The sequence below is a fragment of the Apodemus sylvaticus genome, chromosome 8 (genome assembly GCF_947179515.1).
Source record: "Apodemus sylvaticus chromosome 8, mApoSyl1.1, whole genome shotgun sequence".
Classification (NCBI taxonomy): Eukaryota; Metazoa; Chordata; class Mammalia; order Rodentia; family Muridae; genus Apodemus; species Apodemus sylvaticus.
In genome coordinates this window covers 95,792,978-95,810,722 of record NC_067479.1, presented here as the reverse complement: position 1 = coordinate 95,810,722, position 17,745 = coordinate 95,792,978, and the positions used below count along the sequence as shown (strand labels likewise).

Sequence of the window (17,745 nt, the reverse complement as noted above, 5' to 3'; positions counted from 1 at the left end):
TGATGTAACTTCCTCTCAGAAAGCCACACCTTCCCCAACAAAAACACTCACCTAAATAGAGCCATTTTCTCATCAGTAAGCATTCAGACATGTGAGCCTAAGAGGGCCATTCTTACTCAAACCACCAGAGGGAAAAAAGATTTTATTTTCTTTATTTGCATGACGTTTTTGCCTGCGTGTATACATCTGTACCGTGTGTATGCCTGGTGCCCTCGGAGGTCAGAAGGCATGGGAACCAGGGGTTATGGATGGCTGTGAGCCATCATGTAGGGGCTGGGAGCCAAAACTGGGTCCTCTGCAAGAACAGTGAGTGCTTTCAACTGCAGAGCCGCCTCTCAAGTCCCCTCAGAAGGAAACTTATTAAATAACACTAACGCTCTGCTCTGTTTTCACTCCAGCCCACTCTGCAGCCATTTTCTTGTCTGTCCTTGGGAATTTGACTGTCCTCTTAACCAGGGTAGAGTTAGGTAGGAGAGAGACATGGTAGCTAATATTCCACAGCACTGTGGGACTATATTGATAATAATCACCTGATATCTCTGCTTCCCTTTTTTCTCAAACTCTCAATGGAGGAGGCTGGCCTTGAACACCCCTCCTCATCCTCCTCCCAACGCTAGAAATGTATCCGGGTAACACCACACCCAGATTAACTATTTCAAAAATAATAAGTTGAGAGGATTTTCTATATTATCAATACAGAGAAATAATAAATACATCAATTACCCACATCTAGTCCCCATAGATTATTTACATGCATTGAAAGTTAACAATGTATCTGATAGATATGTACAGTTAGTATGGGTCAATCCAAAAGGTTTTTGAAAAAAAGGATTTGTCTTGATTTGAATAGTCATGTGACATGCAGCCCAAATGCTTCTCTCAGCTCCCTTCCCCTACATTGCCCTGGATGTCCTCTGGGTTTATAGTGGCGACAGCCCTGTTTTTTGGGCCCTTGTCTGGGTCTCTGGTCCCAGGTGGGCCTGTTTTCCATTACTGACCCAGAGCATATTTGCCCCTATTCCTAGTGGTTTGACAAGGTGGAATGTTTCTGGAGGCCGACTATGTCCTGAACACAGTGGTACTTAACATCCCGTTTCCCTCTCCCAGCATTCCCTGAAAATCGTTAGATTCCTCCCTTCTGCTGATGAGAAGAGAGAGCTTGAAACATCATTGATTCATTGCTCGAGCATTCATTCATAAAATCTGTATGCTTGAATGACTAATGATGTTGAACATTTTTTAAGATGCTTCTCAGCCATCTGAAGTTCTTCAGGTAAAAATTCTTTGTTTAGCTCTGTACCCCATTTTTAAATAGGGTTATTTGGTTTTCTGGGGTCTAACTTCTTGAGTTCTTTGTATGTATTGGATATTAACCCTCTGTCGGATGTAGAGTTGGTGAAAATCTTTTCCCAATTTGTTGGTTGCCAATTTGTCCTTTTGATGGTGTCCTTTGCCTTATAGAAACTTTGTAATTGTATGAGGTCCCATTTGTCAATTCTTGATCTTAGAGCATAAGCTATTGGTATTCTGTTCAGGAACTTTCCCCCTGTACCAATGTCCTCAAGGATCTTCCTCAGTTTCTTTTCTATTAGCTTCAGTGTGTCTGGCTTTATGTGGAGGTCCTTGATCCATTTGGAGTTGAGGTTAGTACAAGGAGATAAGGATGAATCATTAGTCATTAGGGAAATGCAAATCAAAAGAACCCTGAGATTTCACCTTACACCAGTCAGAATGGCTAAGATTAAAAACTCAGGAGACTGGAGGTGTTGGCGAGGATGTGAAGAAAGAGTAACACTCCTCCACTGCTGGTGGGGTTGCAAATTGGTACAACCACTCTGGAAATCAGTCTGGCAGTTCCTCAGAAAACTGGGCATGTCACTTCTGGAGGACCCTGCTATACCACTCCTGGGCATATACCCAGAGGATTCCCCAGCATATAATAAAGATACATGCTCCACTATGTTCATTGCAGCCCTATTTATAATAGCCAGAGGCTGGAAAGAACCCAGGTGTCCCTCAACAGAAGAATGGATGCAAAAAAAAATGTGGTATATATACACAATGGAGTACTATTCAGCCATTATAAACAATGAATTCATGAATTTCTTAGACAAATGGATGGAGCTGGAGAACATCATACTAAGTGAGGTAACCCTGTCTCAAAAGATCAATCATGGCATGCACTCACTGATAAGTGGATATTAACCTAGAAACTTGGAATAGCTAAGACATAATCCACATATCAAAAGATGTCCCAGAAGAACGGAGGAGTAGCCCTGGTTCTGGAAAATCTCAGTGCAGCAGTATAGGGGAACACCAGAACAGGGAAGTGGGAAGAGGTAGATGGAGGAACAGGGGGAGGGAAGAGGGCTTATGGGACTTTCTGGGAGTGGGGAGCCAAAAAAGGGGAAATCATTTGAAATGTAAATAAAAACTATATCGAATAAAAAATCTGTATGCTCAGGGCACTGAGGATATAATAATGTAAAGAAATGGACATGCTCCTGGCTCTGATGCACTTTATTCCTTGTGATGGGAACAGGCTGCTGCAGGCTGGAACTTGGGACGACAGCTCATGACTGACAAGTCAGAGGCGCTGGAGTTATCTAACCCCGGGTGCACACAGCTCTCCTGCTAGTGTTGTTTAGTAGGCAAGGCTTGCCACCCTGGCGTCCTTTTGGAAGGACTTTCCACCCACTTGGAATAAGGTCATAAGGCTTTTGAGTGACTTCCCTGGGTGTGTATGGGACAGGCAAGTCTTGGTTCTCCGTTAGGATCCCACGGTGACATTTCTCAACTTTAAAGTACATCAGAACCTTGGAAAGAGTTCCACTGTGTGACAAACAGAAGGAGATTAATTTGTACTGCTCAGCAGGTCACTTTATTTGCTCGATGGATTTTTTTTTGTTTGTTTAAAAGAGTGTCAGATGCCCTTACAAGCCGTGTGAGCCACCTGATGTGGGTCCTAAGAGCTGACCTCTGGCCCTGGATAACCACTGGGCCATCTCCAGCCTGGTTTGTTTAGTTTGCTTGTTTGAGACAGACTGCAGGAATCCTGGTGGCTCTGCAGGGTTTACATAGGTGCATGCCACCACACCCAGATGATTTGCTGTTTGGAAGATTGACTAGCCCGCAGAATTGTTCTGATGAGTGAGATAATGTGTAGCTTCTGGCACCACTAACAGTCCTTGCATTTAATTCTCTTTTTTACCTCCTACCTTAGGTGTCAGTCTTTGAGTCTTTCTGAAAATAACCTAGACATACGAGTTTCCTGACTGAAGTTGGATGATGACTCATGTCCGTCTCTACAGTTACATTATTCTTTTCAAGAATTATTTTCAAAAGTAGAAAATTCTCAGCCCACAGATGAACTAAGATGTGTTTGAAAGCATCTTGCATCTAGTTTTAGAAGTATGTACAACTTAACTCCCATGGCCAGTTTATTAAATCAGCATAGACTGCTTGTGTCTCAGGGATCTGTATATGGGTCTTATAAAACTCTGGGTACTCCGGCACACACCCCTTCTGTACTTGAGGCTCTCAGCTAGCTTTCTGGTGCTTTGCCCATACGGTTTTTTTGTTTTGTTTTGTTTTTTGTTTGTTTGGGGTTTTTTGTTTGTTTTGTTTGTTTGTTTGCTTTTGGATTTGTTTTTTTGAGACAGGGTTTCCCTGGCTGTCCTGGAACTCACTCTGTAGACCAGGCTGGCCTCGAACTCAGAAATCTGCTTGCCTCTGCCTCCCAGAGTGCTGGGATTACAGGCATGCACCACCACCGCCCGGCTTGCCCACACAGTGTTAACACACAGATCAGCATTACTGCAAATCGCTGAGCGGGTTAACCACCCTCTCCTTACCTGTGCCTCTTATTTCAGGAATCTCTTGTTGTCTATGAGCCTGTGGCACAAAATTTCCACTAGATGGCAGATTAACCGTTGTATCCTCAGGGACAGCAACACTGCCTTTCTGGTCAAGACCTTAAATACTTGAATCACTACACAAACCTTAAATGGCCTCTTCAAAGTACACGGTGCAGCTTCAGGGTGTAGACTCATGCTAGATCTTAGCCAAAGGGGTAAGACAACAGAGCTAAAAACATACAGTGGGAAAAAAAACAGCATTTTAAACAAATGGTGCTGGGTTAACTGGCAGTCAGCTTGTGAAGAAAATGCAAATCAACCCATTCTTTTCTCCTTGTACAAAGCTCAAGTCCAAGTGGATCAAGGGCCTCTACATAAAACCAGATACACTCCAACTTCTAGAGGAGAAAGTGGGGAAGAGCCTTGAACACATGGACACAGGGGAAATTTTCCTGAACAGAACACTAATGGCTTATGCTCTAAGATCAGGAAGTAATAAATGTAACCTCATAAAACTGCAAAGCTTTTGTAAGGCAAAGGATACTGTTAATAGGACAAAATGGCAACCAACAGATTGGAAAAAGATCTTTACCAATTCTACATCTGATAGAGGGCTAATATCTAGCAATTACAGAGAACTCAAGAAGTTAGACTCCAGAGAATCAAATAACCCTATTAAAAATGGGGTACAGAGCTAAAGAAATAATTTTCAACTGAAGAATATTAAATAGCTGAGAAGCACTAAAGAAATGTTCAACATCCTTAGTCACCAGGGAAATGCAAATCAAAACAACCCTGAGATAATACCTCACATCAGTCAGAATAGCTAAGATCAAAAACTAAGGAGACAGCAGATGCTGGTGAGGATGTGGAGAAAGAGGAACACTCCTCCATTGCTGGTGGGATTGCAATCTGGTAAAACCATTCTGGAAATCAGTTTGGCGATTCCTCAGAAAATTAGACATAGTACTGCCTGAGGACCCAGCTATATCACTCCTGGGCATATACCCAGAAGATGCTCCAACATGTAATAAGGGCACATGCTCCACTATGTTCATAGCTGCTTTATTTATAATAGCCAGAAGCTGGAAAGAACCCAGATGTCCCTCAACAGAGGAATGGATACAGAAACTGTGGTATATTGGTATATTTACACAGTGGGGTACTACTTAGCTATTAAAAATGATGAATTTGTGAAATTCTTAGGCAAATGGATGGGACTAGAAAATATCATCCTGAGTGAGATACTCAATCACAAAAGAACACACATGGTATGTACTCACTGATAAGTAGATATTAGCCCAAAAGCTCGGAATACCCAAGATACAATTCACAGACCACATGAAGATCAAGAAAAAGGAAGACCAAAGTATGGGTGCTTTGGTTCTTCTGAGAAGGGGAACAAAATACTCACAGGAGCAAATATGGAAGTATAATGTAGAGCAGAGACTGAAGGAAAGGCCATCCATAGACTGTTCTATCTCAGGATTTATCTCATAAACATTCACCAAATCCCGACACTATCAGGGATGCCAAGAAATGCTTGCCAAAAGGAGCCTGATATTGCTGTCTTCTGAGAGGCCCTGCCAGAGCCTTACAAATACAGAGGCGGATGCTCGCAGCCAACCATTGGACTGAGCATGGCAGACCCAATGGATGAGTTAGAGAAAGGACTGAAGGAGCTTAAGGGGTTTGCGACCTTATAGGAAGAACAACAATATCAATCGACCAGACCCCCCAGAGCTCCCAGGGACTAAGCCATCAACCAAGGGGTCCACATGGCTCCAGCTGCATTTTTAGCAGAGGATTGCCTTGTCAGACATCAATGGGAGGAGAGGTTCTTGGTCCTACGAAGGCTCGATAGATGCCCCAGTGTAGGGGAATCAATGGTGGGAAGGTGGGCATGGGGCAGGAGGATGAACACCCTCATAGAAGCAGGGGAAGGGAAATGGGATAAGGGTTTTCTGGGAGGGAGGAATGCGGAAAAAGAATAATGTTTGAAATGTAAATAAAGAAAAAATATATTTATATATATCACACTAGCTACTCTTCCAGAGAACCTAGACTCAATTCCCAGTACACATGGTGGCTCACAACCGTGTAACTCCAGCCCTAGGTTGTATGACACGCCCTTCTTTCCTCCTTGGGCTACACATTCTTGCTGTGTACAGACATGCACACAGGCCAAACACACATACACAGCTTTGAAGGGAGGCATAGGATCACAGCAGAGATATACAGGAGTGTGAGGTTAGCAAAGGGCTCCTGCCAACTGGCAGAGGTCGCATGCAATGGAGGCAGCAAAAGGGACAGAGGAAGAGTCCATCCTAGGCCTGTGACACGTGTGGCTGTGTGAGATGCCAGCATAGGGCCCACCAGCACCCTGCTGTCCCTTCAGTTGTCTGGAGGCCCCCAGCCATGCCTGACACCAGGCGCCAACTTGCTGTCAGAAGCACTGAGGTGGGCCAGGCTGGGGTCATTGTTGGCCTGCACTGGTGCCCCGTCTTGTTCTTTCCTGGTGCTAAGTGCTGAACAGCATATTCTGGTCGGCAGGAGAGAACACCAGTGTCCTTGTGGCCAGGCCAGTCAATGTCTCTCTGGTATTCAGTTTGAGCAAACTTCAGCCCTGGCAGTTTGCAGTTTCGAGTGCAGTAGGACTGGACACTAGGGAGAATCTCTGTGCTGAGCGGCTACTGACCTGGAGAGAGGACTTTGATCAAGGTGTTTGGCTGATTTTTACTTTAAGAAAAATTTTCACTTGTACCTAAGTAAAAACAAGCACTGACTCTTTCGTGGGCTTTTTTAGGAGACTAAATACAGTCATACAACTATCGAGGAGTGAACAGGTCATCATTACTCATTTGCTATTATTCCTAGTGAGAAAGGTTTTCAGGAGGCTGAGTGGAGCTGTCTTGGTCTTTCATGTAGGTAGATCTGTGCTACTCTTATGAATTGAAGTGTAAATATCTGTGTTTTCTGATATTATTGGGCAATTCCTGTGAAAGGGTCATTAACAAACCCCCAAAGGGGTGACAACGCACAGCGGCAGACCCTTCTGGGTTAACAGTGTGCAGAACATGTGACCTCCATACACACTGTGAGTTACATAAGGACTTGCCCAGAGCAGGTGAACCAGATGACAGGCTTTGGTAAGAATCTACCAGTCTGCTGAATGTGAGATTGTTTTTGTCAAGCGCCTAGGTCAGTATGATAGAGGAGACTTTCTTAGATCCGAAGTCTTAGTCAAATGCCAGGTTTAACAGGGTAGATTAAATGCTTGACCTTTTTCAGATAGATTACACTCCAGTGGGGCTCTCACCAAGGCAGGCAGCATTTGCCAACAGGACATCTGAAGGTAGACATGGAACCCTGACATGTGACTGGCTCCAGGAGCCTATTTTAAAAGGACAGAAGTAGGGAAGGAGATGCCCCCAGGAACTTTTCTCAAGGATCCAAAACCAGAAGAAACATGTGTGCCAGGGAGCAGCTGCAGCTGGGAGAGGGATTCTGACAGAAAGGGTGCTTGATGGACAAGTTGAAATCACATGACTCAAATCTAATTGTAGGCCCAAGCCTAAGTTCTGCTGAGGTGGCTTTCCAGATCTGTGTGTGTGTGTGTGTGTGTGTGTGTGTGTATGTCTATTTAAAAAACTCTGGTTAAGACAGCTGTCTTTGCTAGTAAAATTTCTAAAAGCTATCAGGATAGCTCATAGATTTTCTGATCAAAGTCAGAAAAGCTGCTCTAAAAAATTGTTGGATCATCTGGCCAAGTCAGAAATCCTGTTAGGAAAATTCTAAAAGCTGTCTCGGCGCTCCAAAGATCTCTAGACAGCTCATCTCTTGCTAGAGAAAATTTCTAAAAAGAACTGTTGTCACTTTTTGCTAGCTCATCTCATGAAGACCAGTTTTTTATTTATAAATAAAAAGCCCAGTCTTTTTTATTTATATGTCAGTTCAGCTATTTATTCCCAGTTCCCTTTGAATCAGCATCCCTTGACCCCAGCCCCTTAATTCTTAGGAATCAGCAAGCTCACATATTCTTTCTTTTTTTCTTTTTCTTTCTTTCTCTTTTTTTGAGCTATAAAACAATCACTTTATTTTTTATTAGGTATATTCTTTATTTACATTTCAAATGTTGTCCCCTTTCCTGGTTCTCCCCTCCCCCCAAAATCCCATAAGCCATTTCCCCCTCCCCAATCAACCTACCCCACTTCCCTGTCCTGGTATTCCTCTACACTAACTACAGTATCAAGCCTTTCCAGGACCAAGGGCCTCTCCACCATTTGGAGTCCAACAAGATCATCCTCTGCTGCTGATGTACCTGGGGTCATAAGTAACTCCATGTGTACTCTTTGGTTGATGGTTTTGTCCCTGGGAGCTCTGTGAGTACTGGGTGGTTCATATCGTTGTTCCTCCCATGGCGCTGTAAACCCTTTCAGCTCTTTGAGTCCTTTCTCTATCTCATCCATTGGGGACCCTGTGCTCAGTTCAATGGCTGGCTGAGAGATTCCCTCTCTGTATTTGTCATGCACTAGGAGAGCCTCCCAGGTGACAGCTATATCTGGCTCCTGTCAGCAACCATTTGTGGGTATCCACAATAGTGTCTGGGTTTTGTAATTGTATATGGGATGGATTCCTAGGTGGGGTAGTATTTGGATGGTCTTTCCTTCAGACTCTGCTCCACACTTTGTCTCTGCATCTCCTTCTGTGGGTATTTTTTTCCTCCTTCTAAGAAGGACCCAAGGATCCATACTTTGTTCTTCCTCCTTCTTGGGCATCATTTGATATGTGAATTGTGTCTTGGGTATTCCAAGCTTCTAGGCTAATATCCACTTATCAGTGAGTGCATACCATGAGTGTTCTTTTGTGATTGGGTTACCTCAGTCAGGATGATATTCTCCAGTTCTATCCATTTGTCTAAGAATTTCATGAATTCGTTGTTTTCAATGGCTGAATAGTACTCTACTGTGTATATATATACCACATTTTCTGTATCCATTCCTCCAGTGAGAGACATATGGGTTATTTCCAGCTTCTGGCTATTATAAATAGGGCTGCTATGAACAAAGTGGAGCATGTGTCCTTATTACATGTGGGAGAATCACCTGGGTATATATGTCCAGGAGTGGTATAGCAGGGTCCTCTGGTAGTATTATGCCCAATTTTCTGAGGAACCGCCAGACTGATGTCCAGAGTGGTTTTACCACCTTGCAATCCCACCAGCAATGGAGGAGTGTTCCTCTTTCTCCACAACCTCTCCAGCACCTGCTGTCTCCTGAGTTCTTTATCTTAGCCATTCTGACTGGTGTGAAGTGAAATCTCAGGATTGTTTTGATTTGCATTTCCATGATGACTAAGGATGTTGAACATTTCATTAGGTGCATCTCAGTCATTTGATATTCCACAGGTGAAAATTCTTCGTTTAGTTCTGTACCCCATTTTAATAGGGTTATTTGTTTCTCTGGAGTCTAACTTTTTGAGTTCTTTGTGTATACTGGATATTAGCCCTCTGTCAGATGTAGGATTGGTAAAGATCTTTTCCCAATTTGTTGGTTGCTGTTTTGTCCTATTGACAGTATCCTTTGCTATACAGAAACTTTGTAATTTTATGAGGTCCCATTTGTCAATTCTTGATCTTAGGATATAGGCTATTAGGGTTCTGTTCAGGAAATTTTCCCCTGTGCCTATGTGTTCAAGACTCTTCTCCAATTTTTTTCCTATTAGTTGCAGAGTGTCTGGTTTTATGTGGAGGTCCTTGATCCACTTGGACTTGAGCTTAGTACAAGGGGATAAGAAAGGGTCGATTTGCATTCTTCTGCATGCTAGCCACAAGTTGAGACAGCACCATTTGTTGAAGAGGTTATCTTTTTTTTTCCCCCACTGGATGAAAATAGCTCCTTTGTCAAAGATCAAGTGACCATAGGTGTGTGGGTTCATTTCTGGGTCCTCAATTCTATTCCACTGATCTACCTGCCTGTCACTGTACCAATACCACGCAGTTTTTAACACTATTGCTCTGTAGTACTGCTTGAGGTCTAGGATACTGATTCCCCCAGAAGTTCTTTTACTGTTGAGAATAGTTTTAGCTATCCTGGGTTTTTTGTTATTCCAGATGAATTTGCAAATTACTCTTTCTAGCTCTATGAAGAATTGAGTTGAGATTTTGATGGGGATTGCATTGAATTTGTATATTGCTTTTGGCAAGATGGCCATTTTTACTGTATTAATCCTGTCAATCCACTAGCATGGGAGATTTTTCTGTTTTCCGAGGTCTTCTTTGATTTCTTTCTTCAGACTTGAATTTCTTGTCATCTGGCTCTTTCACTGGTTTGGTTAGAGTCACACCAAGATATTTTATATTGTTTGTGACTATTTTGAAGGGAGTCGTGTCCCCAATTTCTTTCTCAGCCTGTTTATTCATTGAGTATAGGAAGGCTACTGATTTGCTTGAGTTAATTTTATATTCGGCCACTTTGCTGAAGTTGTTTATCAGCTGTAGGAGTTCTTTAGTGGAGTCTTTTGGTTCACTTAAATATACTATCATATACAAATAGTGATAATTTGGCTTCCTCCTTTCCTATTTTTATCCCTTTGACATCCTTTAGTTGTCTAATTGCTCTAGCTAGAATTCAAGTTCTATATTGAATAGATATGGAGAGAGAGGGCAGCCTTGTCTGGTCTTTGATTTTCGTGGGAATGCTTCAAGTTTCTGTCCATTTAGTTTGATGTTGGCTACCGGTTTGCTGTATCTTGCTTTTACTATGTTTAGATATGGGCCTTGGATTCCCGATCTTTCCAAGACTTTTAGCATGAAAGGATGCTGTATTTGTTAAGTACTTTTTCAGCATCTAATGAAATGACCATGTGGTTTTTTTCTTTGAGTTTCTCTATGTAGTGGATTACATTGATGGATTTCCATATATTGAACTATCCCTGCATCCCTGGGATGAAGCCTACTTGATCATGGTGAATGATAGTTTTGATGTGTTCTTGGATTTGGTTGGCAAGAATTTTATTGAGTATTTTTGCATCAACGTTCATAAGGAAGACTGGTCTGAAGTTCTCTATCTTTGTTGGAATTTTGTGCGGCTTTGGTATCAGTGTAATTGTAGCTTCATAGAACAAGTTGGGTAGTGTTCCTTCTGTTTCTATTTTGTGGAATATTTTGAAGAGTATTGGTGTTAGGTCTTCTTTGAAGGTCTGATAGAATTCTGCACTAAAACCATCTGGTCGTGTGCTTTTTTTGTTGGAAGACTTTCAATGACCATTTCTATTTCCTTAGGGATTATGGGACTGTTTAGATGGTCTATTTGATCCTGATTTAATTTCGGTATTTGGTATCTGTCTAGGAAATTGTCCATTTCATCCAGACTTACCAGTTGTGTTGAGTATGGTAGGATCTGATGATTTTTTGAATTTCCACAGTTTCTGTTGTTATATCTCCCTTTTCATTTCTGATTTAGTTAATTTGGATACTGTCTCTGTGCCCTCTGGTTAGTCTGGCTAAGGGTTTATTTTCTCAAAGAACCAGCTCCTAGTTTTTGTTGATTCTTTGTATGGTTCTTTTTGTTTCTTCTTGGTTGATTTCAGCCCTGAGTTTGATGATTTCCTGCCTTCTACTCCTCTTGGGTGTATTAGCTTCTTTCTGTTCCAGAGATTTCAGGTGTGCCATTAAGCTGCTAGTGTATGCTCTCTCCAGTTTCTTTTGGAGGCACTCAGGGCTATGAGTTTTCCTCTTAGCATTGCTTTCATTGTGTCCCATAAGTTTGGGTATGTTGTGCCTTCATTTTCATTAAATTCTAAAAAGTCTTTGATTTCTTTCCTTATTTCTTCCTTGACCAAAGTATCATTGAGTAGAGCATTATTCATCTTCCTTGTGTATGTGGGCTTTCTGTTGTTTTTGTTGCGGTTGAAGATCACCCTTACTCCATAGTGATCTGATAGGAGGCATGGGATTAGTTCAATCTTCTTATATCTGTTGAAGTCTGTTTTGTGACCAGTTATATGGTCGATTTTGCAGAAGGTACCATGAGGTGCTGAGAAGAAGGTATATTCTTTTGATTTAGGATAAAATGTTCTCTATATATCTATTAAATCCATTTGGTCCAAAACTTCAATGAGTTTCACTGTGTCTCTGTTTAGTTTGTGCTTCCCTGATTGGTCCATTTAGAAGAGTGGAGTGTTGAAGTCACCCACAAATATTGTGTGGGGTGCAATGTGTGCTTTGAGCTTTAGTAAAGTTTCTTTTACGAATGAGGATGCCCTTGCATTTGGAGCATAGATGTTCAGAATTGAGAGTTTTTCTTGGTGGATTTTTCCTTTGATAAGTATGAAGTGTCCTTTCACATCTTTTTTGATGACTTTAGGTTGAAAGTTAATTTTATCTGATATTAGGATGGCCACTCCAGCTTGTTTCCTGGGACCATTCGCTTGGAAAAATTGCTTTCCAGCCTTTTACTCTGAGGTAATGTTTGTCTTTGACACTGAGGTGTGTTTCCTGTATGCAGCAAAATGCTGGGTCCTGTTTACACATCCAGTTAGTCTATGTCTTTTTATTGGGGAATTGAGTCCACTGATGTTAAGAGATATTAAGGAATAGTGATTGTTGTTTCCTGTCATTTTTTTATGTTATTTTCATGTTTGAGCGGTTATCTTCTTTTGGGTTTGTTGAAAAAAAGATTACTGTCTTGCTTTTCCTAGGGTGTAGTTGCCCTCCTTGTACTGTCGGTTTCCATCTATTATCCTTTGTAGGGATGGATTTGTGGAAAGATATTGTGTGAATTTGGTTTTTATCATGGAATATCTTGGTTTCTCCATCTATAGTGATTGAGAGTTTTGCTGGGTATAGTCGTCTGGACTAGGCATTTGTGTTCTCTTAGAGTCTGTATAAGATCTGCCCAGGATCTTCTAGCTTTCATGGTCTCTAGTGAGAAGTCTGGTGTAATTCTGATAGGTCTTCCTTTATATGTTACTTGGCCTTTTTCTCTTACAGCTTTTAACATTATTTCTTTGTTTAGTATATTTGGGGGTTTGATTATTATGTTATGGGAGGTATTTCTGTTCTGGTCCAGTCTGTTTGGAGTTCTGTAGGCTTCTTATATATTCATGGGCGTCTCTCTTTTTAGGATAGGGAAGTTTTCTTCTATAATTTTGTTGAAGATATTTACTGGCCCTTTAAGTTGTAAATCTTCACTCTCTTCTATAGCTATAATCCTTAGGTTTGGTCTTCTCATTGTGTCCTGGATTTTCTGGATATTTTGTGTTACAAGCTTTTTGCATTTTGCATTTTCTTTGACTATTGGGCCAATGTTTCCTATGGTATCTTTAGCACCGGAGATTCTTTCTTCTATCTCTTGTATTCTGTTGTTGATGTTTGCATCTATGACTCCTGATTTCTTTCCAAGGTTTTCTATCTCCAAATTTGTCTCCCTTTGTGATTTCTTAGTTGTTCCTACTTCCGTTTTTTAGATCCTGGGTGGTTTTGCTCAGCTCTTTCAATTATTTCTTTGCATTTTCCTGTAATTCTTTAAGGAATTTTTGTATTGCCTCTTTCAGGACTTCTGCCTGTTGATCCATGTTTCCTGTATTTCTTTAAGTGATTTTTGTGTTTCCTCTTTCTTGGTTTCTGTTGGTGATGTTCTTGCATTTGCCTTTTGCCATCTGGTTACCTCTGGTGTTAGCTGATCTTAGACTGTGTCTTCTCTGTGCTTCTGGGAGACCTGTTCTTTCTGTGTCCACCAGTATGTAATTACTTCTGCGAGACCCACTTTCTTATATTTGGGTATGTAGCTCTGGGGCCCCTATAAACTCTGGGTGCAGGCTGTGCTGGCTGTCTCCTCTGCATCAGTGGGTGTATAGCTGGTTTCCTGTGCCACTTGGAAATGGTGCACTGTGTCAGGGGATGTTCCCAAGCCAGAGGCAGAAACTGGAAGGCTCCTGCCAGAGGCCTCCAGACAGGATCCTCTGAGCTGCAGGGCAGGTCTCTCCTGTACTGGCTACCTCCTCCGTGCTGGCCCATATAACTTGCGGTTTCTCCAGGCCACGAGTTTCTCTCTCTGCTGCCTCTTCGTAGATCCCTCACATTTTCTATTAACCTTGCAAAAGAATTCAGAGATCTGCCCACCTCTGTTATAACCAGTCAGGTGGGACCGCGTCCTGGAATACCATTCCCACCACACCTGAGCCCAGACTCTTGGTGTCTCAGGCTGACCTTGAACTCAGGAGTCTGCCTGCTTTTGTATTTGCCTGTCTTTGTATCTTGCTGACCAGCTGGCTCAATGCAGCTGCCTTTGTTCCTTTGTATTCAGGAAGCCCCTCATGGTTCATATTGCATCCTTATTTTTTGCTTAGTTGAGAAATTTTATATATATGTGTGTGTGTGTGTGTGTGTGTGTGTGTGTTTTAAACACTTTTTAAAAGATTTATTTATTTTATGTATGAGTACACTGTTGCTATCTTCAGACACACCAGAAGAGGGCGTCAGATCTCATTACAGATGGTTGTGAGACACCATGTGGTTGCTGGGATTTGAACTTAGGACCTCTGGAAGAGCAGGCAGTGCTCTTAACAGCTGAGTGATCTCTCCAGCCCAAAATTATATATTTGAATATTCATATGATATATATATATATATGAATTCATGTTTTTCAAGTTCTTTTCCACAGCCTTAAAGGCTGTCCTGAAGGTTCCAGAATTTACTATTTTGCTGAGACATTAGCCTCACCTTTACTTCCTGAACTTGTGCTATCTCAGATTATCATGGAGTCATTGACATTAACAGAGAGGACATTCCTTGGAGGAATATGAATTGTGTACATTATTATGCAAAAAAGTCTTATGCCCAGGGCAGCCATTGACACCTGGGGCCCACACCTGCTGACCCTGTCCAAAGGGCAGGAGCTGTGCCATTCTGTCCCCACCAAGGCCATGCTGGACTCAGCAGAAGAAGGGGCTTTCTTTATCTGAACACATGAATCATACATTTTATGAAATCAACAGATAAACTACATGACTTGAGAAGCAAACAATTGTGTCTAATGCAGAGACTTCACAAACCCTCAAAACTAACTCAGGAAAATTTCATAGCATGCTCTATGTATTTAAGTACACACATGAAAGGGCAGCATGAACCCCATCTGTCTCCATTTAAGAACCAGGCCTGATTTCAAATAAGGCCGTAAGGCACTAACTCCAGGATAGACTATAAGTACCAGAAACCAGGTCATAAGATACCAGCTCTAGGAATAGACCATAAAGCCATCTCCCAAAGAACAGCCCTGGGGATAACCACAAAAATGGGGACATCTGCGCTGGGCAGCCCTATTTGAACATTAGTGAAATAGAAATACAGACCACCGACCATACCTGATTCAATACTCATGACAAAGGAATACAGACCACTGACCTGTGACCCTAGCAAAGATTATCTAATCCAAAGAGTTCCCCCAGTTCCCTCTAAGAAAGCCTGCATGCCTTTTTCTGGGTTTCCATTTTGGAGAATGGTTGACCCCCGAATACTAGATGTCTCTACAGAATAAACATTCTTTGTTTTTCCATACTATATGGGTCTGGGGTCTTCCTTCAGCAGTTTTCAGACCCTTACACACACATACCAACTCCCTCTAGATTCCTCTGGACCACTCTAACCCATCTCCTTTCTACTTTCTACTTTTTCTACTTTCTACTTCCTCTTTTAAACTAGTGTTGTTATTAATACCCACTGAGTCCAAATTAATGCTGGCTATATGCTGATGTCAGGACATCCACTGGGATACAAGATGTCCTGCAGACTGGGCTGGCTTCAAATACACTGTGTAGCTGAGGCTGGCCTTGCTTTTCTAAGCCTTTTGCTTCCACCCCCTGAGTGCTAGGATTATAGGTCTATACCATCATGCTGGGCTCTGGCAGGACAATTTAAATCTCAAGCCAATAGATGGGGTTTGATGGCAATGACTCCTAAAATTGTGTGCACCTACATGTGCAGGTGGGTTTTCCCAGAATGCTTTGTTTCAAGTAGCTTCTCCTTGGGATCCATGAACCTAGTCTGGGATGGCTCTCTGCCCATTTTGGTTGGGTGAGCTCCTCTTTTAACTAGACACCACACAGGGCTGGGACAACCCTTCTCTTCCCACAGTATAGCACTGTTAATGATGACCACTCCCTGAACAGGGAGAGTAGGGAAGACAAGATTAGTACAAGCTTTTCTGTGCAGAGTGGTCTAGCCCTGGCCCAGGCCTGTCAGAACTTCCCAGTGTCCTTCAGTGCATGCAGGGTACATTGTAGGACCCTTGTTAAGGATAGTCTCTGTGACTCTGGCACTGGATAGGGGAGGCCCTAGGCAGCTGGAATGTGGGATCCTCTTGCACAAAGGAAGTTTAAACAGTGGTGTTGAGTAGGAAAGTGTCCCTTCCCTTCTAACATGTCTTACCTTCTTTCATTGCCAGAATTCATTTGTTTGTGTGCTTTGAGCAAAAGGATTGCCAGGTAACAGTCAACCCGGAGAACTGCACATATACTCTGGAACAGAAAGACCCAGAAAAGGCCTGCTTTGACTAAGTAGATAGGAATGTGCTTCTAGTGGGCCTCACACCCGATCCTGGGGAGTCTTTATAAGCCAGGCTCAGGCTCTGTTTTCCACAGGCATGTCATAATTCATGATTATGAGATGCCCCTGGATGTCTTATCTATTAATGTAAAAACATGACCAAGGATGAGTGCAGTAGTGGCACTAGTATTTATAGGATAACCAACTGCATCCTGAAGAAAATTAACACCACTCCACAGGAGGACATACATGCCTCATACTTTAAATCTGGCCAAGAACCCATGGTTGGGAGCTCACAGGCCCCAGGGGTGAGGCTCTCACTATTATTTTGTCAAATGGACATAGTATCAAACTGCCTTCTAAACTTGGACCTCTGTACCCAGATAGTCCAGTTGTCACTCTTCATCCTGCAGTGGACTGTGCTAAACACACAGAATCATGATGGCCAAAGTGTCGGTGGAGGGCCCAGCCACAAACGGAACTTCCCAAGACTGAGAGGACATCAAGCAAGCTGGGGAGGAAAGACTGCAAGAGCCAGAGGTCAGCAGGACTGGAGTCAGAGAGTGTCTTCTGGACATGTCGGGGTCACTGAGCTCATGTGCTCACAGACGCTGTGCTTCTGCCAGAAAGCCTGTGCACAACCTAGTCAGTCAACGGTCTAGCATGGAGGTGGGAAGAGCTCAAATGCTCCCCCCTCTAACTGGGAAGCTAGTGGCAAATGGCTTCTGGGGAAAGGAGAGTCAGTTTATTTTAAGGCTGTGTGCCCAGGAGGGTCATCCCCCACTCCAAGGAAGCATAACTTGGACTCAAGTGTTATTTATTTTTTAATAATTTCTAAGACAAGATAAACACTCTGTTTATTTTCTCCAAATTAAACAGGCAAACTCCAAGGCATTTACAAGCATTACATACATAGTTCTGCCCACTTCTCATTTATGTCCTGGGTTCTGGGCTCAGGAAGGTTTCCACAAGATTACAGAGAAAGGGTACCAATGCTCAATGGTTTCATTACAAAATGACCTCTCCCAGTTGATATCAGAGAAAAGCCTGCTTTAGCACAGAAAGGCGTGAGGGGCGAATCCACTTCTTGGCACTGATAGCCATGTGATAGTGAGGTGGTACTGAATAAGCCACCTAAGCTTACCAGACTAGAGGATGGTGCAAGAGGCCAAGGGTAGGGGGAGGCAGAGATGGGATGCTGATTTGGTTTTATGTTTGGTTTTTAAGACAGGGTTCCTATGTAGCCCTAGCTGGCCTGGAACTCAATATGTACACCAGGATGGCTTCAGTTTCACAGAGACCTGGCTGCCTCATCCTCCCATGGGCTCTAATTGAAGGGACACA

General features: G+C 42.6%; 1 long non-coding RNA gene across 1 annotated transcript in view; it reads right to left on the bottom strand.

Annotated features, from left to right (window-relative positions):
• Positions 1 to 17,745, bottom strand: part of LOC127690594 (uncharacterized) — a 33,747-nt gene that overhangs the window by 7,576 nt on the left and 8,426 nt on the right. The gene's annotated exons all lie outside the window — the stretch shown is intronic.